General features: G+C 37.4%; 2 long non-coding RNA genes across 2 annotated transcripts in view; one reads left to right on the top strand and one right to left on the bottom strand.

Moving 5' to 3' along the window:
- The first annotated feature begins 75 nt into the window (after positions 1 to 75).
- LOC115512574 lies at positions 76 to 13,469 on the top strand. The gene is made up of 3 exons (XR_003968427.1): positions 76 to 217; positions 4,728 to 4,919; positions 13,153 to 13,469. It is a non-coding gene; the product is annotated as an uncharacterized LOC115512574 (long non-coding RNA).
- Positions 415 to 24,176, bottom strand: part of LOC115512575 — a 38,126-nt gene continuing 14,364 nt past the window's right edge. The window contains exons 2-4 of the long non-coding RNA XR_003968428.1: positions 8,889 to 9,014; positions 8,631 to 8,743; positions 415 to 650 (exon numbers count right to left, since the gene is read on the bottom strand). This is a non-coding gene — a long non-coding RNA (uncharacterized LOC115512575). The remainder of the gene's footprint in view (positions 651 to 8,630; positions 8,744 to 8,888; positions 9,015 to 24,176) is intronic.

Below are 24,176 nucleotides of genomic sequence, written 5' to 3'. Positions count from 1 at the left end.
GGAGGGGCCACGGGGCCTGGGTCCGACCGCCCGGTTGTTCTTTCCTTCGATGAAAACTGAGGCCCGAAGTGGACGAGGCGAAGGCCTTCTTGCTCTGGGGAGGGCCGAGTCGTGGAACGCCAGCTTGGCGACGCCCCCGCACCGTCCCCGAAACGCGTGACGTGAGGGGCAACAGGGCCGTTTCTGGGAGGAATTGTGCTACTCTGGTTATAAAGAGGTTGGTATAATATCGGAGGAGGTTTAGTACCCCCTAAATTTGAGATCTGTGCCAAAGGCCAACTTTGTTTTTTTTTTAAGGTTTATTTATTTATTTAGTTTGAGAAAGAGAACAGGGGAGGAGCAGAGAGCAGGAAAGAGAAGCCCAAGCAGTCTCCGCACAGTCAGAGCAGAGCCCGACTTGGGCTCAAACCCACAAACCCTGAGATCTTGATCTGAGCAGAAGTCCACTCAGGTGCCCCCCACAACTTTCTTTTCAAAAGGAAATGTATAGATACTTATCTGCTGATAATGTATATAGCAAAAATAAAGCCTCCTGTAATAAGTTAGCGTGTTCACAGGTGGACAGGCAGAGGTTTGCAAAAGGACTGATTGTGAAGTTTTCCTCCTCCAGGGTCCAGGATCCATCACAGATTATTAACCAAAAGGGAGTTCTGAGAGTTAAAAAAAAAAAAAAATAGGAAAAGCTGAAAGATTTAAAACTGTTTATTCAAGAAAATCTCAAAGTATAATAAAATGACAGAATTTCAGAAATTATCAACACTTTTCAGTCTTGTTTTATCTATCACTACCACGCCCAATTTTTTTTCTTTGCTGGAATATTTTAAAGCAAACCCCAAGGATCATGTCAATCACCCTTTCAGTATTCATCTGAATTCACAGTACGTGAACATGTTAGGGATTCTGCCCATATTTACTCTTGTCTTCATTTTGTTAATAGCTGAAGCCATCCTCCATAATACACAAATCTGAGTGGATTAGCAATCTCAATGCATAGAATGAAATTTTGCAGATTATAATCAGGAGTAACACCCAATATTTAACACTATTAAAATAGAACATAAGGGAGAATAGAAACTAATTTTTAACAATTATTCATTTATCTAATAATCATTAAGTGTTTTTTGTGTTCTGGGCATGATGCTATGCCCTATGCAGTCAGGGATATAATAATAGGCTTACAGACCAAATATCAAAGTGATGGTTAGATTTATATATGTCTAGATAATATAAAGAGAACAATAAGTTTTGTAAATGGACACTAATGACTTACGGAACACCAGGTTTTTATTTTTTTTTTTTTAAGTTTGTTTATTTTGAGAGAGAGAGAGCACGGGCAAGGGGCAGAGAGATAGGGGAAAGAGAGAATCCCAAGCTGGCTCCACACTGTCGACGCAGAGCCTAATCCGGGGTTCGACCTCACAAACCGTGAGATCATGACCTGAGCCAGAACCAAATGCTGGATGTTCAATCAACTGAGCTACTCTGGAACCCAGGACCCCTGGAACACCAGGGTTTAAAAGTTGTATTAAATATTATTTTAGGGGCACCTGGGGAGCTGACTGGGCATCTGACTCTTGATGTGGGCTCCAGTTGTGATCTCACACTTTGTGAGTTGGAGTGGCAAGTCTGTGCTGTCAGCACAGAGCCTGCTTGGGATTCTCTGTGTCCCTTTCTTTTAACTTTTTTTAAATTTATTTTTGAGACAGAGAGAGACAGAGCATGACAGGGGAGGGTCAGCGAGAGGGAGACACAGAATCTGAAACAGGCTCCAGGCTCTGAGCTGTCAGCACAGAGCCCAACGTGGGGCTCGAACTCACAGACCGTGAGATCATGACCTGAGCTGAAGTTGGACGCTCAACGGACTGAGCCACCCAGGCGCCCCCGTCTGTGTCCCTTTTTTTCTGCCCCTCCCCTGCTTGTATGGCGCTTTCTCTCTCTCAAGAATAAATAAATAAACACTTAAATTAATTAATTAAATAAAATAAAATAAATTAAAATTATAACCCAAATAAGTATAGCACTTTCTAGGACTAAACTTTTATCATGGAAATAAAAAGACTTTTGGACAAATAATTTACACCAAGGGACTTGACTAGGGTAGTGATGATGGAAGTGAAGAGGGAAGATTTGAGATTTTAGAAGGTAGAATCAACAGGATTTGAAGCTACATTAGAGAGGGGAATATTGTTTTCCGTAATTTTATTGTTATTTGGAGTTGGGAGAGATGGATGGGGAAAGTTTAGAATTCAATGTAGAGATATTGGAAGCAAGTCAACCCCATTTTGTGTTAAGCCAGAGAAATCTGTCCTAAAAATATTCATTTGGGGGTTGTCAGTATAAATGAAACTGCTGATTTGGATGAGATTGTTAGGATCAAGGTTAGAGAGAGAAGGCCTAAAAAGAAGTGAGATACTACAATATTGAATGGCCTGTAGAGGAAAATGAAGTTGCAAGAGAGAAGGATCAGTAAGAGAATTAAGAGCAAATTAAAGAAAGCCAACGGAGTATTTCTGGAAAGAAGTAGGGAGTATTCACCAGTGTCAAGTCCTTACTAAGATCGTTACTTACCTGTCAAATGAGATGAGAACAAGAAAAAAGTATCTTAGATTTAGTGCTATGGGAAGCCTTCAGGAATCTTTTGTACAGTTGTTTGGAGGGGTGATAGCAGAGGCCAGAATAAAGCAGGGATGAGGAAATGGAGATAGAAGTCCAAAATAAGTTTGATTTTGTAGGTGAAAAAGGGGTAAGTCAGTAAAGGAAGTATAGGTCAAAAGTGCGTTTCATTTTGCTTTGTTTGGATTAAATTGGGTTCGATTAGAACATGTTGAAATGATGTTGGGCAAGGATTCAGTCGATAAGGATTTAATTGAGTAACCAGGAGAAAATAGGCATAATTGATAAGAGGGTTCCTAGAAGGTGAAAGGGACTAGGCATCAAAGCTCTGGTGCAGAGATTAGCTTTATATAGAGGAGAGTTCCTCCATGGTTTCTATCATAAAGCATATTGTTCTTTGGGTATGGTCATTTGACACTTATTATAGTACTATATGCCGAGTAGCATTGACAGAGTGTCAACCTACTTCTTTGACAAGGATTTATGAGGTAGAGCTAGTCTAAATTGGTGGAAAGAAACACTAGATTTAGGAGAGAATAAGGAGGACAGAAAAACAGTCATCTCTCATTGCTAGGAAAGAATTTTCAAAAGAAGTCCTCTTAACTCTAAAGAGCACATTATTGTGAGCTGGGAGAGGAGCTGGAAGGGGATGATTGTTTGATTACTAATAAATAACTGAAGGAACACATTCTCTGTGCCCCTCAATTCTTGGAGGTGAACATACTTTTCTTCTGATATGCAATGAAGTGGAGTTAATCTTAAAGGTCCCACCCCACAGCCTTCTTTGCATTTGAAAGGAACAAAAAAATCATGAACCAAGGATGTCAATAAGCCTAGGGTGGCAAAAGGAAAAGGGATGGAAGTGAAGTACCATAAAGAAATGGTGCCCATTTGTGTAACCTGTGGTTAAGATGCTATTCATCATCCAAGATTAAAGGAAGAAGTTTATTACATTGACTAGATGCAAGAGAACTTCAGGAAAGTTACTTCCAAGGAAAGACAAAGAGGTGCATTTTATCACCACTATCATTGCTTCATTCTTTTATCTGACAAGGAAAATTGATCGACTGGAGCCACAAACTCAAAAATTTGTCTTTGCTGCAGCGATGTGTTTCTTGTGTCTGCTTTGTCAATTGACACTACTAACAAGTCCATGCTAAACAATGTTTAGGTCTCTCCCATAGATTGCATTTGGAAAACCATTCTGTCAAAAAATAAAATATACCCTTTATGCTCGGCACGTGACAGACCAATAAACTTCTAAATACTACAGTTTCTGCACTTGTTAAAGTTAGCTTGTTAAGATTTGTCTCTAGAAAAGAAATTTGTTGTTTAAATGAAATGTACTATCAAGAAATAGTAATATAAATAAAAATAAGAGTATGATTTATATTGATAATAGCCCATTTTTCCCATGTCAAATATGAACAAGACTGGAAATGTGACCTATATTCCTGAGGGAGCTCTCAGAACACATTGTCAACACAGTTGACAGGAACTGTTTATCCAAATAGATGAGGTGGTTACAAAACTGAATTCTATGGGAATGCCAAGATGATACTGCGTAAAGCTCATTGAGGATATTTAGAAAGAGGAATGATGGAATAGAGCACCTCTGGCCATATATATATATACACATATATGTATATATGTGTATATATATATACATATATGTCTCAAACTCACAGTGTGAGATCATGACCTGAGCCGAGATCAAGATGCTTCATTGAGCTACTCATGCACCCTGCCTCTGGCCATATTTACAAAGATAAGGTGGTAGTGGTTTTTACTAGTCAGCTAAGGAGAAGTAATCATATCAACTAGCTGTTCCTAGGAGGGCAAAAGCTAGGGTACAACCAGAGCCCAGTCTCTGAACATCAAATGACACACAAGATACTAAATAACCAAGAAGCCTTTGTTAATAGGCATCATTCTGAACAATCACCTCTTTAAAATAGGTAATACATGAACACAGTGTTTAAAAAAACAGTCAAGCCATGCAAGATTATATATACACATATGCATATATGCACACACACAGAGTAAGGTAGCCTCTAGCCACTCATCTCTAGTCATCCGCTTCTCAAAGATATTGTTGTTGTATATCCTTTCAGAGATGGTTGGTGCAGTTTCCTCACTTCTAAATTTGGTAATTCCGCTGTATTTGGGATTTTGACAAGTTTTCCACCTGCTAAGAGAATATTCTGAAGCCAGTGTGTTCCTAAACTGAGAGCTAACGGAAAAGGAAATGCAAGAGACCAATGAGATCCTTGTCACAAGAAACAAAGGACACTGGGGAAAAAAAGGTATGAAAGGAAAAGGTAAATCAGCAATGATATTTGTAGAATAATGTTTCCCTCTTTAACAACATAGCTTAATTAGGAAAAACATAAGACTTCAGAGTCACATTCTGATAAAATTCTGGCTATGTCACTGTCAAGCTGTGTAACTGGTCATTACTCAATCTTTGAGCTTTGCTTTCCCAAATTGTAAAAATAAAGGTAACATTAACCGCCACATAAAACTGTGAGGTATCTACTACTTAGGAAAAACCTAGTAAGTCGTGTGTTTTTATTTTCTTAGATACTGTTTAAAGGAAATGGTTATTGTTGTATTTTAATTGTTTCTTCCCTCTGATTTTACCTCAGGATTTATTTATGTTTTTAATCAAAATGTAATTGTCATATAACTACTTCAATATGTATTTGTCAATAATGTATCTAAGGATTTAAATTTATTTATTTGTTTATTTTTAATTCCAGTATAATTAAGATATAGTGTTGTATTTCAGGTGTACAATAGAATGATTTGACAATTCTATACATGACTCAATGCTCATTATGATAAATGTATTCTTAATCTCCTTTACCTATTTCACCCATCCCCACCCACCTCCTTTTTGGTAACCATTACTTTGTTCTCTACAGTTAAGAGTTTGTTTTTGTTTGCCTCTTTTTAAATGTGTTTATTTGTTTTGTTTCTTAAATTCCACATATGAGTGAAACTATATAGTATTTGTCTTTCTCTGACTGACTTACTTCACTTAGCATTATACCCTCTAGATCCATCCATATTGTTGCAGATGGCAAGATTCTATTCTTTTTTATGGCTGAATAATATATTCCATTGTATATGTATACCACATCTATCTATTCATCTATTGATGGACAATTGCATTGGTTCCATATCTTGACTATTGTATATAATACTGCAATAAACATGTATATACATGTTTCAAGACCTATCTGGACTAATGATGGAAATCCTATTTTCCTGAAAGTGCCCTCTATAAGCCTTATGGCAGTCCTGGACACAGGCTGCAAAGTAAAGGTCAAGCTAAAGGAGCTAACAGACATGTATCAGAAGTAAAGACTTTAATCCAACTTGTTACAAACTGGAGAAATACCAAACCAAAAAATAATTTTACTATATCAGAGACCATAAAGTCTTTGAGATAGAAAAAAGTTTTAAGGTTATTGAGAGATTCTGATCCAATATTTGAATCTTGTTTACAGCATCTCTGCCAAGTGGAGATACATCCCATGTTAAATAACTCTAGTGAGAATAATCCACTATTTCCTTAGAAAGGTCACAGACATGTACTCTAATTTTAAAAAAGAAAAACAAAAAACAAAACCAGCAAGGTTTATAGGGACCTGCAAGTCTAGATTCCAGGTGCTATCCCCATTTTCCATTTTCACTGGACTTCATTTTCACTCTCTTCCTCAAATTCATCTCCATATAGTGATTTACATATAGGACTGAGTTTATGGGAAGGCTGCCTTTTTAAAAGTTTTTATTTATGGGAAGGCTGACCTTAAAGGAAGCTATTCTCTAAGAAAGTCATTTTGGGGGCCAGGAAGCAAAGTTTCCCCACCCTTAACCACCCCCACCCCAACCTATCATAGACTCTCACATCACACCATTAGCATTTCTGAAGAAATGACACATTAAACTAAGTCACACTAGGGTGTTAATGACATATCAGATAGATTTTATCCTGACGTTTGGGGACCCTGGAAAGTAAAGAACCACTACTAGCAAAGGAAAGAGCACTGAAGTGGAGAAGAGAAAAGCAACACTGAGGCAAGATGAGCCAGTTTCCCAGTGGTCCGTGGACAGAGATACTTAGTTGATTACATGTGAAGGACCTGGAATTTGTTCAAAATACTGTTTCTAGGATTCCTCCTTGTATTATTTTGTCTCAGTAGAACTGGGGTGAATTCTTGGGCAATTCTGATACTCAGCTAAATTTAGGAACTGCTAGCTATAAAGCCACATTAAAAAACACATACACACACAAAAACAGAAAACAACGTGACCCCCCACTTCGCATAAAAACACAAAGTCAATGTCCCTATTCTGCCTAGGGCCATCTTGGTTTGTTTATACAAAGCTCTTGTTCTAAAGTCTCTAAGGTAAAAGTTATGGGGAGAGTCAATAGCACATTAGGTAGCTGATGAAATGTGCTACTGACTTTTTTAAAGTTTCTAAGTTTACTTAAACAACAGTAGGTTTTCAACCAGCAGAATGCACTGATGAATATAAAATACGTAACATTTTACCTTTAAAACTTCTTTTGGCAGTTACAGTATATGTCTCTAAGGATGAGAGTTTTATGAATTTGTAGCAAACACTAGGTCATTGGGCCTCAAGATAGCTTTGTGAATCAAGTGGCAAGTTTCAGCTCTGATTTCTCTTTGGGAAATGGACAAGGAGATAAAAATGCATTGCTATAATAGTGCAATGACAAAAAAAAATGTTCTCACAATTATGGTTGAAGCATTTAGGTCAAAGATATAACAATAATTAGCATTTGTTTAGCATTTTATAGTTTATAAAAGTCATTTGCATATTTGATTCTTCTAATAATTCTATAATATAGGTAGGATACGTGTTGAGATACCAATTTTATGGATGAAGATTTCTCAAAACCCAAAGTTTGAGGGAATTTCCCAAGGTTTATAAGAGTATTCTAAGTTTTTAAAACAATTCCAGGTATGAGCCAGAATGTCATAAACTGTTTTCTGTTTTCTGAATAATTTGAGTTTATTAATTCATACAAAGAGTTGTTTAGTTACTCCTGGACACATGTAGTAAATAATAATAGAACTATCTTTAATGAAGTTTGAGCGCATACTCTGAGCTAAGCCCTGTGTCAGGTGTACAAATTACCTCCAACCCTCATAACAATGCTGCAAAATGTTACCTTACTTTGCAAAAGAGGAAATTTAGACTTGGAGAGACTAAGTAAGGCGCCCAATGCTTAATAACTAACAAATTGCAAAGACAGCATTCAGACTCTCATCTTTTTGATACCAAAATTATTTCGTTATACCTTTCTTAAATGATTATAAGGACGTTTACTTACAATCATCAATTTTTGGTCACTTCAGAATTACTCAAATTACCTGTAACATTAGTTCATTCATTTATACAACCACACATGCTGAAAACATCCCCCCCACCACACACACACACATGGCTTATTTCTAGGGTCTAGGCATTAGATGGGTGCTGCATATAAAACAGAGGAAAAATATCCCCGTATGGAATTTGTAGTCTTAGCCTGGGAAATGTATCAGTGAATAAACAACCAGAATATAAAGTGATGAATACTACTTAGGAATCTCTGCCTAAAGCAAATACCAGGAAGTCATCACTGCCTTAGCTGTGTACTAAGTTTGAGTATGTAAAATAGTAAATCACAACCCTTAGTGAACAGCATTTAATTGATTTAATATTATATAATATGCTTGTAGGTGATGATAAAAAGTAGACTTTTAAGAAATCCTTTTCCTTTTAGAAGTGCAAATTCCAGAATAAACTCAAATAGTTGGTAAATGCTGTAAAGCCTTCAGAAGTTTGTATAATCACTGATTTGGCTAGAGTAGTTTTCTCAGTTTAATAATTATGACTATTACAGTCCTGAGTTTTACTCCCAGTCATGCAGTTGTAGCTGGTATTTATAACTACTATCAATTCCATAGTTCCTTTGCCCTCTGCAAGCTTCTTACCTGGTCATGGTTCCTTGCCTGGTAGGGTGACCCAAACCTTCATCTCTGAAGGGTGTGGATCATTAATCCTACTTGAACTCAGTTGTTGTAGTTCCTCCCTTGGCTTAAATCACCTGACGTGGGAAGAGTAAGAGCATGTAAAATGGAGACCTTCCACAATCCAAACGTACTCTTCCTTATCCCCAGTGTGCTGGAGTAACCCAATTTCCCCTTGGTAGTCAGGATCAAATCACCACACCATGAACAGTAAGTAACTACCTGCTTTGCCTGTTGATTGATTACCATGAGGAGCCCAAAGTAAACAGATAGCAGTCTCAACTTCCAGCTTAATGGAGCCATTCTTGTGTCCTCTGGTGAAAACATTCCTCCATTTGGAACTAAGACCTGTATACCAACAGAACCCAAAGTCACAAGAAGCAAAAAGTTTGCTAGTGGATCACTAGGGGTAAAAATGGGAATGACTCCTTTCATTATATATGAATAATATATACAATATATTATTAACATAATATTATATATGTAACATACATATATATTAATAAATATATATGTAATATAATATATATAACATAATAATGAAAGGAGTCACTCCCATTTTTACCCCCTTTTATTCCCAGACCCATGAATTCTGTCTATAGGAGAAAGCACCACATACATTATCTGATTTAGAACATATACTGCATCCTGGAGGATGTTGCCTCAGCTGCACAAAGTATGCCATATGTTACTTAGCTGGTACCATATTTGAGTCTTCAAAAAGCCAATCCACCATTCTTTCAAATCTGTGGCTTTAGGGTGATGGGGGATAGAGTAGGATTGGTGAATTCTATGAGGAAACTACCATTACCACACTTCATTTCTATACAAAGACTTCCTTCATCAAAAGTGATGCTGTGTGGGGGCGCCTGGGTGGCTCAGTCGGTTGAGCATCGGACTTCAGCTCAGGTCATGATCTCACACTCCATGAGTTTAAGCCCCGCGTCAGGCTCTGTGCTGACAGCTCAGAGCCTGGAGCCTGCTTCAGATTCTGCATCTCCCCCTCTCTCTGCCCCTCCCCTGCTCATGCTCTGTCTCTCTCTGTCTCAAAAATAAATAAAAACATTAAAAAAAAATTTTTAAGTGATGCTGTGTAGAATACGATGACAGTGGATAAGCCACTCTATAAATCCATGGATGGTGGTTTTGGCATAAACTTTATGTACAGAGAAGGAAAATCTATATAGAGATTAAGTGTCTATTCCGGTGAGAACAGAGTGCTGGTCTTCCCATAGTGGAAGTAGTTCAACATTATGTTGATAATAACCTGTTCCAGCTAGGTGACAGATCCCCCTCAAGGAATGGTTCTGTATAAGGGCCTCAGTTTATATGTTCTCTAGTAACATAATCACATCTGGAATAGCAGCTACAACTGGAATCACTAACTGAGTTTACAATAATCCACTGTCATTCTGCAAGATCCATCTGTCTTCTACAGGCTCTCCCTAACACTTATTTTACTGGCCAATAAGTAATGCAGTACACATGAATTTTTTGCCTTCTTCCTAATGTTCATACAGGCATCTTTTTAGATGTGTACACCTTCAGAATTCTATCAAAACTAGAAGGAAAATTGGAGAGTATTTTTCTTTAAAGCACTACCTTGGGAATCTAAGCCATAAAGGAAAACATTAGCACTTCTATCTCTTTATTTATAATAATAGTTACATTTACTGTGAATTTATCCTCACAAAAACCTACAACTTAAATATTAATCCCATTTGTTAAATTGGAAAACTGAGATGCAGCGGAATTAAATGACATGGCCCCAGTCCCATAGCTGGTAGAGTAGAGCAAGGTCTTAGCCAGATTCCTCACTCCAAAGCTCTTTCTCTTTATACTACACCACATTCTAACTCATGAGATTACGTTATTCTCTTCCTAGGACATGCTTTGGTATTGCATTATATAATTTTATTCTTAAAAGAAATACAAGTAAGAAGGTAGTGAAAATAGTTAAAGTTACATGTTTTCAAGCACTTTTATTATTTTTTTTTTTAGTTTATTTATTTATTTTGAACAAGAGAGAGTGTGAGCAGGGGAGGGGCAGAGGGAGAGGGAGAAAATCCCAAGCGGGCTCTGCTCTGTCAGCACAGAGCCCAGAGCAGGCTCTATCCCGCAAACCCCGAGATTATGACCTGAGCTGAAATCAAGAGTTGGATGCTTAACCAACTGAGCCACCCAGGCAACCCTCAAACACTTTTAAACTTTTTATTTTAACATGCATTTTGAATTTCATAAAGACTTTTGTAGCATTTACCTTTTCCATACTTTCTGTTCGTCAAGGTAAATTGAGGAGAATAATGATAAAAAATTATTGTGGAATTTTATCAAATCTCACAAAGATAATGCCCATGAAACAGGTTTGAAAATCTGCAGTTCCCTATATGGATGTTAGCAATTATTATTCATTGACTCTTAAACCTTTGTAAAATAGGAACGTTAAAACATATGCAAAAGGTTTAAAAATAACTCAGGATCAATCTTGCTTCATTTTTTACAGATGCTCACTTCTTTCCTCGCCCACCCACTCCCAGATCATCTTAAAGCAAATTCCTAGATAATTTTATTAGTTGTAAGAGTGTATAGCTTCTCCAAATTAAAGAATTAGCACGCGTGTCCTGGTGCATATCGTTGATCATCAAACAACACATTGTTGAGGTGGGGTCACCATGGTTTCATCTTCAAGGTGTTTATGATCCTTTCCTGAAGTGTAGTCTTAGCTCCTGAGGAATGTCTTTCTTAGAGCTACTAAAACAAGATACTCTAATCAACTCTTATGACCATACTTACATGGAGCAGAGACTGATGATGGTACTTTAATAAAAACAACGAAGTTTTTACTAGGCCAACCAGCTAGAGTATTACCACTACCTGACCATTTTTTTCTAAATCTGACCAGTGCAATGTGAGAAGTGATTTCTGTCACTACCCACTCTTTTCCTCAAGGAAGTTTGCATGCTTTCATGGGCACTTGGGTGGCTCATTCGGTTGAGCACCCGATTTTGGCTCAGGTCATGATCTCACAGTTTGTGGGTTCAAGCCCCATGTCAGGCTCTGTGCTGACAGCTCAGAGCCTGGAGCCTGCTTTGGATTCTGTGTCTCCCTCTCTTTCTGCCCCTCCCTCACTCACGCTATGTCTCTCTCAGCCTCTTAAAAGTGAATAAATGTTAAAAAAAAGTTTAAAAAAAAATTGGCATGCTTTCAACTTGTTCTTTTTTCTAACCTTCTGGTCCAGATACAAAAGTGGGGGGGGGTGGACAAGAGCAGCCAGCTTGGACCCAGAGACAAAAGCCACATGTTGAGGATGGCAGGGCCTCTTTACTAGCCCAGAACGACTTATTTCTAGAATATTAGGTGAAAGAGATAAAAATGACATTTTTATTTTTTCCTTTCTTTCTTTCTTTCTTTCTTTCTTTCTTTCTTTCTTTCTTTCTTTCTTTCTTTCTTTCTTTCTTTCTTTCTTTCAAGAACCCCTTATTTCTTGGGGCACCTGGGTGGCTCAGTCGGTTGAGCATCCGACTTTAGCTCAGGTCATGATCTTGTGGTTCATGGGTTTGAGCCCCGCGTCGGACTCTGTGCTGATAGCTCAGAGCCTGGAACCTACTTTGGATTCTGTGTCTCTGGCTCTCCCTGCCCCTCCCCTGCTCAGAATCTGTCTATCTCTCTTTCAAAAATAAACATTAAAAAAAAATGGGGACAAAACATAAAAGACTCTTAAATGTGGAGAACAAACACAGGGTTACTGGAGGGGTTGTGGGAGAGGGGATGGGCTAACTGGGTAAGGGACATTAAGGAATCTACTCTTGAAATCATTGTTGCACTATATGCTAACTAACTGGGAGGTAAATTAAAAAAAAAAAAAAAAAAAAAAAAAAAGAACCAGCACAAAGCCCAGCACAGTGCTTGAACTCAGGAGCCTGAGACCAAGACCTTAGCTGAAATCAAGAGTTGAATGCTTAACCAACTGAGCCACCCAGGCATCCCACCCCCATCACCAAAATGACATTTTTCTTAAGCCACTGTATTTCTATATCTCTTTGTTACAAAAAGCTTAGACTATACCATAATTAACTAATGTATCTATAAAATATTGAAACCAAAACCAAATGTTTAGATTTTTTGTTTGCTTATTTTACAAGCACTTTTTGTTTATATAAGAATCTCCAAGATCTTCAAGGACAGGGATTATGCCTTATTATTTTTCTATCTCTAGGACCCTATCATTTTTGTATCCCTAGAGATATATAGAAATGACTTAACAAATATATGCCAGGATATATTTATAGATATTTATAATTATATATTTATTGTATATTAAATAGTGTTATACATTATTTGTTATATATTTATTTATATCATATATAATAAATATATCCTTGGATATGTATATCCAAGGAGTTTGTGCCTTCCTCAAATTTCTCTATCAACATCTTGTTAAGTCTTATAACTTGGATTAATCCTATGCTTATATTATTTCTTTCAGAAGAGAAACTATAGAAGCCAGAGATGGCAGCATTGACTTCCCTAAAATCATGTGGCAAAGGAAAAGCCTGTTCCAGCTCTTCTGTTATTCCTTTGCCACTGTTCTGTAAGGAAGTCTTTGGAAATAAAAACAAAAATCACTATCATCTGACACAGAAATAGAAAAGATGCATGCCTCCTCAATTCCAATGCCTGACCTTGTTGCCTGGTCCTTTTTTTGTCATCTGACTGCTATGAATTGGTGCTTTTAGAAATGTGAAATTTCCTATTTGAAATTTGGTTCTGTTTGCCTAGATGTGAATAAAAGGTAGAGTTTGAGTTATTGTAGTAATGTTGATGTAACCCATCGATACAATATGTTATTTTGTGAAAGCAGTCTTAATATTAACTAATAATAATGCCATTTAGTTTTTAAAAAGTAAAGTGGGTGGCTCAGTCTGTTAAGTGTCTGACTCTTGGTTTCAGCTCAGGTCATGATCTCACCCTTCCTGAGTTTGAGCCCTGCATCAGGCTCTGCGCTGACAGTGCAGAGCCTGTGTGGGATTCTCTCTCTCCCCTCTCTTTCTGCCCCTACCCTACTCATGCTCTCTCTCTCAAAAAAAAAAAAAAAAAAAAAAAAAAAAAAAAAAAAAAAAAAAAAAAACTAAAAAACAAAACAAAACAAAAACCCAAAGTGGTGTTTCTTTTATGCAGCTAAACAGGAACTTAAAGATCGTTTCGTGTTTAACACTAGCTGTGGTCCTGATTTTTTCATTGACTGACTAGGCTATTTTAGGAAAGTAAAATTGAGATCAATATTTTGGAGGGTTAATCCTAAGTAGAACTCAGTTAATTATTACTAGACAGTCACTGGTCAAATTTTTAAAAAGTAAAACATACTGAGTAGGTTTTATCACAAAATATACTCTTGAGCAAGATAATAGAATTCTGTTAATACATTGAAAAGTAATTAAGGTGCTTTTCTCTTTTCAGTGTACCATTTGATAAGAAGATAACTACTTTTGTCAGAAAAAGAAATAAGTCCAGTTTTTATTTTGCATGTACTTTATTACTGACATTCAAGAAAGCATATTGGGTAATTTTAAAGCTAGCAATTATAAACTATATAGTTTGTTCAAAGCAACTGTAATAATTCATGTTTGCTGGGCTAGATCATGAGAGTAAACTGCTTTCAGTAGAATCAGCACTACTGTTTTCCCTCTGGTCAAGGGTCAAGAAGATACTGTATCATATGACAGAGTATTGGGCCAATGAATAATACAAGTTTGCTGATTGAAAAAGTTTCTCTATTGCGAACATTTGGTTCACTTGAAATAGTAGTATTTGAATACCAACTAGATACCTTTTGTTATCTGTGCTTATGTCTTGGGGGGAAAAAAAGAGCAATTCAGCAAGACTTATTTTTCCATAAGTGTACAAAGTAAATGCTACATCTTCACGGCATAGAAAAGTGAATTAAAAATTGAATTATCAGCTACAAAACAGTATGGTACTGGCACAAAAATAGACCCATAGATTAATGGAACAGAATAGAGACCCTGAAATAAACCCATACTGATACGGTCAATTAATCTATGACAAAGGAGGCAAGAATATACAATGGGAAAAGGACAGCCTCTTCAATAAATAGTGTTGGGAAAACTGGACAGTTACATGCAAAAGAATGAAGCTGGACCATTTTCTTACACCATACACAAAAACTCAAAATGGATTAAAGACTTAAATATGAGACTTGAAACCATAAAACTCCTAGAAAAAACATAGCCAGTAATTTCTTTGACGTTGGTCATTGAAACATTATTTTAGATATATCTCCTAAAGCAAGAGGAACAAGGAATGCCTGGGTGGCTCAGTTGGTTAGGCATTCGACTTGGGCTCATGTCATGATCTCACAGTTTATGAGTTTGAGCCCCACATCAGGCTCTCTTCTGTTGGCCTAGAGCCTACTTCAGATCCTATGTCCCTGTCTCTCTGCCCTTCCCCTGCTCACGTTCTCTCTCAAAAATTAAAATTTTTGTAAAAGAAAACAAGAGAAACAAAAGCAAAAATAAACTGTTGAGATTACATCAAAATAAAAGGCTTTTGCACAGTGAAGGAAACCATCAACAAAACTCAAAGGCAACGTACTGAATGGGAGAAGATATTTACAAATGACATATCCAATAAAGCATTAGTATCCAAAATATATAAAGAGCTTATACAGCTCTGGGGCACCTGGGTTAAGCATCTGGCTCTTGATTTCGGCTCATGTCATGCATGATCTTGCAGTTCGTGAGATCGAGCCCTGAGTCAGGCTCTGTGCTGACAATGCAGAGCCTGCTTGGGGTTCTTTCCCTCCCTCTCTCTCTTACCCTTCCCTGATCATGCACTCTCTCAAAATAAATAAATACATTTTAAAAGAAAGAACTTATACAGCCCAACACCAAAAATAATCTGATTAAAAATGGGGAGAGGACCCAAATAGATATTTTTCCTAAAAAGACATACAAATGGCAAACATACCTATGAAAAGATGCTCAACATCATTCATCATTAGGGAAATGCAAATTAAAACCACAATGAAAAATTATTTTACACATGTCAGACTAGAATAAAAAAGACAAGAAATAACAACTGTTGGTGAGGTTGTGGAGAAAAAGAAACACTTATGCCCTGTTGGTGGGAATGTAAATTGCTGCAACCACTATGGAAAACAGTAGGAAAATTCCTCAAAAAATTAAAACTAGGAATACCATAGGATCTAGTAATTCCACTAATGGGTATTTATCCAAAGAAGACAAACACTAATTTGAAAAGATATATACACCCCTATGTGTATTGCAGCATTATACCAAAGCTAAGATATGAAAGCAACCCAAGTGTCCATCAATAAATGAATAGATAAGGAAAATGTGGTGTATATATACAATGGAATATTAGTCATAAAAAAATAATGAGAATTTGCCATTTGTGGGTGGACCTGGAGGGTATTATGCTGAGTGAAATAAGTCAGACAGAGATAGGCAAATGCTACATGATTTCCTTATATGTGGAATCTAAAAAACAAAACAAACAAACAAACACATGCAGAGAAAAAACTGATGGTTGCCAAAGGGGACAGGAGTGGGAAGACGGGCAGAATGGGTGGAGAGGAGTGGGAGATACAGGCTTCCACTTATGGAATGAATAAGTCATGGAGAAATAGAAAGTACACCATAGGGAATATAGTCAATGGTATTGTTAAAGTGTTGTAGGATGACAGATGGTAGGTAGTTACCCTTGTGAGCATAGCATAACAAACTAACTTGTCAAATCACTGTGTTGTACACCCGAAACCAACGTAACATTGTTTGTCAACTATACTTCAGTTTAAAGTTTTTTTAAATTATCAGCCCCGATTGTATGAAGAAATGGGCTAAATCAACAATGGAGACAACTAAATTATACATTGTGAATTTAAATGAAGGAATTAAACATAGTAGTAAAGTTTATCTTATTTTAATAGAATCTATCATTACAGTTTCTTTTTAAATTACAATTCTGATTGGAAATTTTCTACTTAAAAATCCCCCATGATTCCCTACTGTTCATGAGATCAAGCTCAAATCATTACCCAGCCAACAAAATTGGACTTGGTCGGGTTCCAACCCGATTAGAATAGCCTCAATTTCTACTGATCTGTTCCATGCACTTGCACTCCAGCTACATAGAACTTTAAACTGTTTTCCGAACAGACTGTGTTATGAATTTTCTTTTTTTCGCATTATGAAAAGAAAACATGACCACATCAGAAAATGCTGAAAAGAAAAAAACTGAAGCCGTTTCCATAATCTCGGCACAGTTTACAAAGTAGTGTTTTACTTTGAAAACAAAGAAATGGAGCCACAAGCCAAGGGATGTAGGCAGCTTCTAGATTCTCCCCCAGGGCTCCAGATGGAACACAGCCCTGATGATACCTCGGTTATAGCCCAGTGAAACTCATTCTGACCTCTACACTGTAATATAATAGATTTGTGTTTTTTTAAGCCATGAAGTTTGTTACAGTAGCAATAGTAAAATAATATAATACCTTACAAAATTACAGACACAGCAGAAGAGCATAATATATGCCTATTTTAAAATTTATTTTAGCACTAAAATCCAATGACTATATTTGGCTCAATATTTTTTGAGAAAGTATATTTGGGAAGTTTCACATTGCTATTGAAATTTTACAGGTAGGATTTTATGATAACCTTGGACTACAAGTTAAAATAAGGATTGGGGGGCGCCTGGGTGGCGCAGTCGGTTGAGCGTCCGACTTCAGCCAGGTCACGATCTCACGGTCCGGGAGTTCGAGCCCCGCGTCGGGCTCTGGGCTGATGGCTCAGAGCCTGGAGCCTGTTTCCGATTCTGTGTCTCCCTCTCTCTCTGCCCCTCCCCCGTTCATGCTCTGTCTCTCTCTGTCCCAAAAAATAAATAAATGTTGAAAAAAAAATTAAAAACAAAAAAATAAGGATTGGGACGCCTGGGTGGCTCAGTGGGTTGAGCATCTGACTTCAGCTCAGGTCATGATCTCATGGTTTGTGGGTTTGAGCCCCACATCAGGCTCTGTGCTGACAGCTCAGAACCTGGAGCCTATTTCAAATTCTGTGTCTCCCTCTCTCTCTCTTTATCCTTCCCCCACTTGCTCTCTGTGTGTGTGTCTCTCTCTCAAAAATAAGTAAACATTAAAAAAAATAAGGATTGATTGTATAATGAAGCTGCACAATAAGAGATGTGATATCGATGAGGGTAGGAACCACATTGATTTTGTTCACTACTGATATTTATTATTTATAGTGTTGGGCATATGACAAGTACTCAGTAAATTTTCATGGAATGAACTGAATGAGTGAAATCAGATTCTTAAACATTCTTCTGAGAGAAACTACATGAATACTCATGCACAGTTAATTACTGTGCTGTTTTGATTAGTACACATACTAAAAGTGGGCTTTTCTCTACTGCCAATGATGTAGGCAAATTCAAAATCTCTGGTCTTTTTTTTCAATGTTTACTTATTTTTAAGAGAGAAAAAGAGAGAGAAAGCATGATCAGGGGAGAGGCAGAGAGAGGGGGGATAGAGGATCTGAAGCAGGCTCTGCACGGATAGCAGTGAGCCCAATGCGGGGCTTGAACTCATGAACTGTGAGATCATGTCCTGAGCTGAAGTCGGAAGCTCAACCGACTGAGCCTCCCAGGCACCTGGTGTGTGTGTGTGTGTGTGTGTGTGTGTGTGTGTGTGCACGTGTGTGATACATACATATATATAAGAATACATGATAAAAAGAAAAGTTGTAGTAAAGAAATATTCATTGATAAAAGAATCAACCCTTCAAAGGTCATTTACTAACAAATGTTTTAGAGCTCAGCAGTTTTTCTGAAGCTGTGAGCTCTGCTTCTTTGGCCAGGTATATCCACTTATCATTTCAGCTACTTAACAATGCTGAAACAATTTACAGCAGAGACATTCGGTGGTAGGTTCACTGAGTGGGCCAGTGTCTCTTTCCTTCAAGTGGATGAGCTCAAATGATTAAAAAAAAAGATTATGTGTTCCAGATTATTGCCACTCCAATGCCCCATTGACTATTTGGAGAACCTTGTTTTCAGGTCAATTGCATGAGTTAACTCAAATAAGGCTATTTGACAAGGGGCACTTTTCTGGGACTTTTATTAAATAGAATATGATGGCGAATCAATAAGTAAACAAACAAAAAAAGGCCTTCCAATAAAAGATGTTACAGAATCAACAGATGGTCATCTATTTCCTCCTAATTTTAGACCCAACACCCACTTTACTTACCTGGTTTCTAGCATAGATAAGAAATATTGAATTAGCAGCAGCAAAATGGTACTACATGCTAACAAGAAAATAGCATGAAAAAAGCTGTAAGAAGCCAGCCTCTAGGAGCCAGTGGTAATAGTAAAATTACCACTGTAGCATAATGATTTGGGAAACTGATTCCATTTCAGTACATCTGGTTCAAATATCAGCTTTACTATTTACTAACTGGTAATCTCAGTTTCCCCATCCACACAAGGAAGATAATAACATGGTTACCACATAGTGAAAAGGATCAAATTACATACAGCAAGTAAAAAAAGTGTTTGGATATAGTAAGTGCTAAATAAATTTCATATGTTTTTCTTTTATTGACTTTATCATTATTGCCACTTGTAAATCACATGTAATCTTAGGAAAGTTACTCACTCTCTCTGGAACTCACCCTGGCTTACCACACATGGTTGTAACAAAAATCAACCAAGAAAATATATGTGTAGGGGCACCTGGCTGGCTCAGTCAGCAAAGCATTCAACTTTTTTCTCTTTCTTTCTTTCTTTCTTTCTTTCTTTCTTTCTTTCTTTCTGAGAGAAAGAGAGAGAGCACATGAGCAGGGAAGGGGCAGACAGAGAATCTTGTGAGGTTTTTTTTTTAATTTTTCTTAAGTTTATTTATTAAGTTTATTTTGAGAGAAAGCGTGCAAGCAGGGTAAAGGCAGAGAGAGGAGAAAGAAGATCCCAAGCAGGCTCCATGCTGTCAGCACAGAGCCCAACCCGGGGTTTGAATTCATGAACCATGAGATCATGACCTGAGCTGAAGGCAGACACTTAACGGACTGACCCACCCAGGTGCCCCTGAGGTAGAGAGAATCTTAAGCAGGCTCCATGCACAGTGTGGAGCCTGACTTGGGGATTCCATCTCAAGACCTTGAGATCATAACCTGAGCCTAAATCAAGAGTCAGAGGCTTAACCTGCTGAGCCATACAGGCACCCTTCTTCTTTTTTTGTTTTTTTTTCAGCATGCAACTCTTGATCTTGGGGTTGTGAGTTTGAGCCCCTTGTTGGGGGCATAGAGATTACTTAAAAAGATAAAAATTAAAAATTAAAAAAGATAACATGTGGAAGCTATTTTTAAGCTATCAAATATTAAATGTATTTTTAAAGGAACAAATCATCCTATAACCTTTTGTAACACCAAAGAGCTATAGTCAAATAGACCACAAAATTGTGGTCATAATGATCTTGAATCATCAAAAATGCATTCAATTTCATTCATTTAGCCAACTAATATTTATTAAGGAACCTCAAAATGCTGTATGCTGGATCAGGCTTCATTGGGCAGGTCCTCTCTAGGACTTCTTCGTCTGATACAAAATAGTTCAAACACTTCAAATGTAATATGATAAATATTGTAATAGATCACAGAAGTAGGCTAAAAAGTACTATGAAGGGATAATTCAGAGAAATTATAGTTGAATTAAGTGGGAGTTAAAAGCTCAGGAAGCACTTACCTCTCTGGGGAAGAAAGCATTCTCAGTGGTTATGGAGGGGTGAAAAGGCATGGCATGTTTAGGAAATTATGGAAAATCCAGGTGTGTCCTGGGGATAAGGTGGATGAGAGAGAAGCCTACAAAAAAAAGTGAGGCCTTGTATGACTTGCTAAGAGGTTTAACTAATATCTGGAGTCAGAGTTTTTGTTACAAGAAACAGGAGAAAAAGAACATCGTGATGCACATTGTGGGACTCACAAAGTCAGCAGGAGGCTGAAGATAAGATTTGGAAAACAGACGAAAGCCAGGGAGCTCCCACTGTGGTCAAGAACACACATTACACTAGCTGTTTCTTAGAATAGACTGGCAGGAGTCCCCTTCACCAGTGCAGCGTGCTCCTGCAGGTTCCCTGACACCCAAGGTGTCCCTTGGCTTCACCTCCAGAGTCAATGCCCTGGTTAGGAGGATGCAAATTCTTCCCCTTTCAGTTTCCATAGTAAAAGATGGGGCATGGAGTCCTATCAAAGCCATATACAATAGCAGATTCTCCCAAAATAGGAAAAGGGACCTGAATAATTGACAAGAACAAAAAGCAACCCACAAAAACAATTTCGATAGGGGGCAACACCACCAATAACCAAAAAACCATACAAGATTTTAAATAGTGACAAGATCAGATTCATTTGTTCAATAGAAGATGGCTATAAAATGACTTAAATGATGCATAAGTGGACACATTGAAAAATAATTTCTCTTCTTCTGATCCCCAGGTTGATGTTTGCTCTCCCCAGTGACATTTTCCATTTTCTTGCATAATCATACATATGTGGATAGGATATTGCCTTTTATATGTTAATTTTAACTAATGAATTTTTTTATAGTTTATAATAGTTTTTTAGTTGATTCTCTTTGGCTGATCAATTTTCCTGGTGTGGTAGCAGAATAATGACCCCCTCCCCCCACAACAGGTGCCCAAATCCTAATCCCTGGAATTTACAACTCTTGATAAAGATTCTCTCCTTGATCAAATTTTAATCAGGCTCCCTAGAGCCATCTTTTGAACTAGGTCTTGACCTTTGGGCTTCCATGTTTGTCTTTGCATTGCCCAGTTTTAGCAAGAATCCTGCTAAGTCAACTTAGCTAGGAACCCCACCCTTGATATCCAATCACTCCAGGTACCTGATCAAATTCCTCATCCTCCACCAACTGATAGCTGATCACCCTGGCCTGCCTTTAGTAACTAACAATCCTGTCAAGTTGGTTTAGCCAGAAATCCCGTTTACCCTTGATGTTTCCCTTTAGTAATTTTCCATCCACTGACCCTCGTCCTGTTCTTTGGTTGTAAATCCCCACTAAGCCCAGTTCTATACCATATTATTTTCCTCTATTGCAATAGTCTTGAATAAAATCTGATTTTATCACTTTAACACAGCTATGGTGCTTTTTTTTTAAATTTTTTAATGTTTATTCATTTTTGAGATGAGAGAGAGAGAGACAGACAGACAGACAGACAGACAGACAGACAAGAGCACAAGTGGGGTTGGGGCAGAGGGAGAGAGGGAGACACAGAATCCGAAGCAAACTCCAGGCCCTGAGCTATCATCACAGAGCCCAACAGAGGGCTCAAACCCATGAACCACGAGATCGTGACCTGATCCGAAGTCAGAGGCTTAACTGACTGAGCCACCTTGGCACCCCAGCTCCAATGTTTCTTTGACACTATGTTGTTACCCTGTATGGCAAAAAGGATTTCCAGATTATACTACATTAAGGATCCTGAGATGGGGAGATTATCCTGGGTTATCTGGGTAGATTCAATATAATCATAAAGACCCTTAAAAGATGGGAGAAAGAGGCAGAAAAGTTAGACAATGAGATGTAATGATAGAAGCAACTGTTGGATTGGTAACAGGCCACAAACCAAGGATTCTGTGCAAACTCTGGAAGCTGGACAAAGCCAATAATTGGACTCTTCCCTAGATTCTCCAAAAGGAATATCCCTGATGCTACCTTGATTTCAGCCCAGTGAAACCCCTTTTGGACTTCTGATCTCCAGAAATGTAAGATCATAAATTTGTGGTAATTTGTTTTATAAATTGTTTTAATTTCTTTATAAAACAATAAAGAAATTAATAACATGGTCTTTTAAATAACTCCCCCTTTTTTTAAAGAAATGATAGACTACTACATTATTTTTCTGTACCTTTGCTTTTTTCTCTCTTACTAATATATCTGAAAGACCATTTCTTTTTCTTTTTTTTTTTTCTTTTTACTTTTTTTCTTTTAGGTAATCTCTGTGCCCAACGTGGGGCGTCAATTCACAACTCTGAGATCAAGGGTACCATGCTTTACTAAGTCAAGGAGATGCCCTGAAAGATCATTTAAAATCAGTTAAGATAGATCTGCCACTTTTATCTAACAGCTGCAGAATATTCTCTTTACGTTTATTTCTCTGATTTTTAAAAGTTGTGTTGTGATCTTTTTCTTATTGAATTACAAGAACTGTTTATAAAGCAAAGAAATAAGCCCTATACCTGAAATATGTTGTAAATACTCCAATTTGTCAATCTAAAATTTTTTTTATTAATATTTTTCATTATTGGCAATTTCTTTCACATATCAAATTTACCAATATGTGCTGTATCTGTGTGGATTTGGATTCTGGAGTTGTGTCAAGCTTGGAAAGGTTTTCTTCCTGATGAGATTATAAAAAATTCTTTAGTGTTTTTTCTAGCATTTTTATGGATTCAATTTTACTTTTAATCTTTGTTTTGTTTTTTTTTAATTTTTTTTTCAACGTTTATTTATTTTTTGGGGGGACAGAGAGAGACAGAGCATGAACGGGGGAGGGGCAGAGAGAGAGGGAGACACAGAATCGGAAACAGGCTCCAGGCTCTGAGCCATCAGCCCAGAGCCTGACGCAGGGCTCGAACTCACGGACAGCGAGATCGTGACCTGAGCTGAAGTCGGACGCTTAACCGACTGCGCCACCCAGGCGCCCCTAATCTTTGATCCACTTGAAATTCATTTATCTTTTTAAGTTTATTTTGTTTTGTTTTGTTTTTTTGAGAGAGTGAGAGAAAGTGCAAGCAGAGGAGGGGTAGAGACAGAGTGAGAGACAGAATCTCCTCACTGTGAGCACGGAGCATGGAGCCCGAATTAGGGCTCCACACGAACTATGAGATCAGGACCTGTGCCCAAATCCAGAATTGGAAGCTTAACCAACTGAGCCACCCAGGTGCCCTGATCCACTTGAAATTTAATTTGGTATAAAAAATTAAGGTAGAGATCCAAGATTCTTCTGATGGCTATCCAGTTGTCCCTCACCATTTACTGAATAATCTACTTTTCTTGAAGTAATTTTATGTATTTTTTATCTATATCTTTTCTTTCTATTCTTTTCCATTGATCTAGCTTACTTTTCAAGATTTTAAACTTTGTATCTTTATAATGTTTTAATATCTGATAAACTGCCCCTGCCCCCACTATCTTTGTTTTTTAGAATTCCCCTGGCTAAACTTGTACACTTCAGTTTTTCTGGAAAATCCTATTTTTTTTTTTTAATTTCCATCTTATTGGTATATTTGTTGGGTGGAGAATTGCATTAAGTTTATAGTTTAATTAGAGCATTGATGTCTTCATATGACAGTGCCATCTTTTCATTTATTTAAATCTATTTTTAAATTTATTTAAATTGATTTGAGCAAGAACACATTGTGTAGTATGAAATGACATTCATTTAGGCTTTGAAAG

Source organism: Lynx canadensis, chromosome B1 (genome assembly GCF_007474595.2).
Source record: "Lynx canadensis isolate LIC74 chromosome B1, mLynCan4.pri.v2, whole genome shotgun sequence".
NCBI classification, from domain to species: domain Eukaryota; kingdom Metazoa; phylum Chordata; class Mammalia; order Carnivora; family Felidae; genus Lynx; species Lynx canadensis.
The sequence above is the reverse complement of the archived record's forward strand: the minus strand, read 5'-3'. Positions and strand labels throughout refer to the sequence as shown.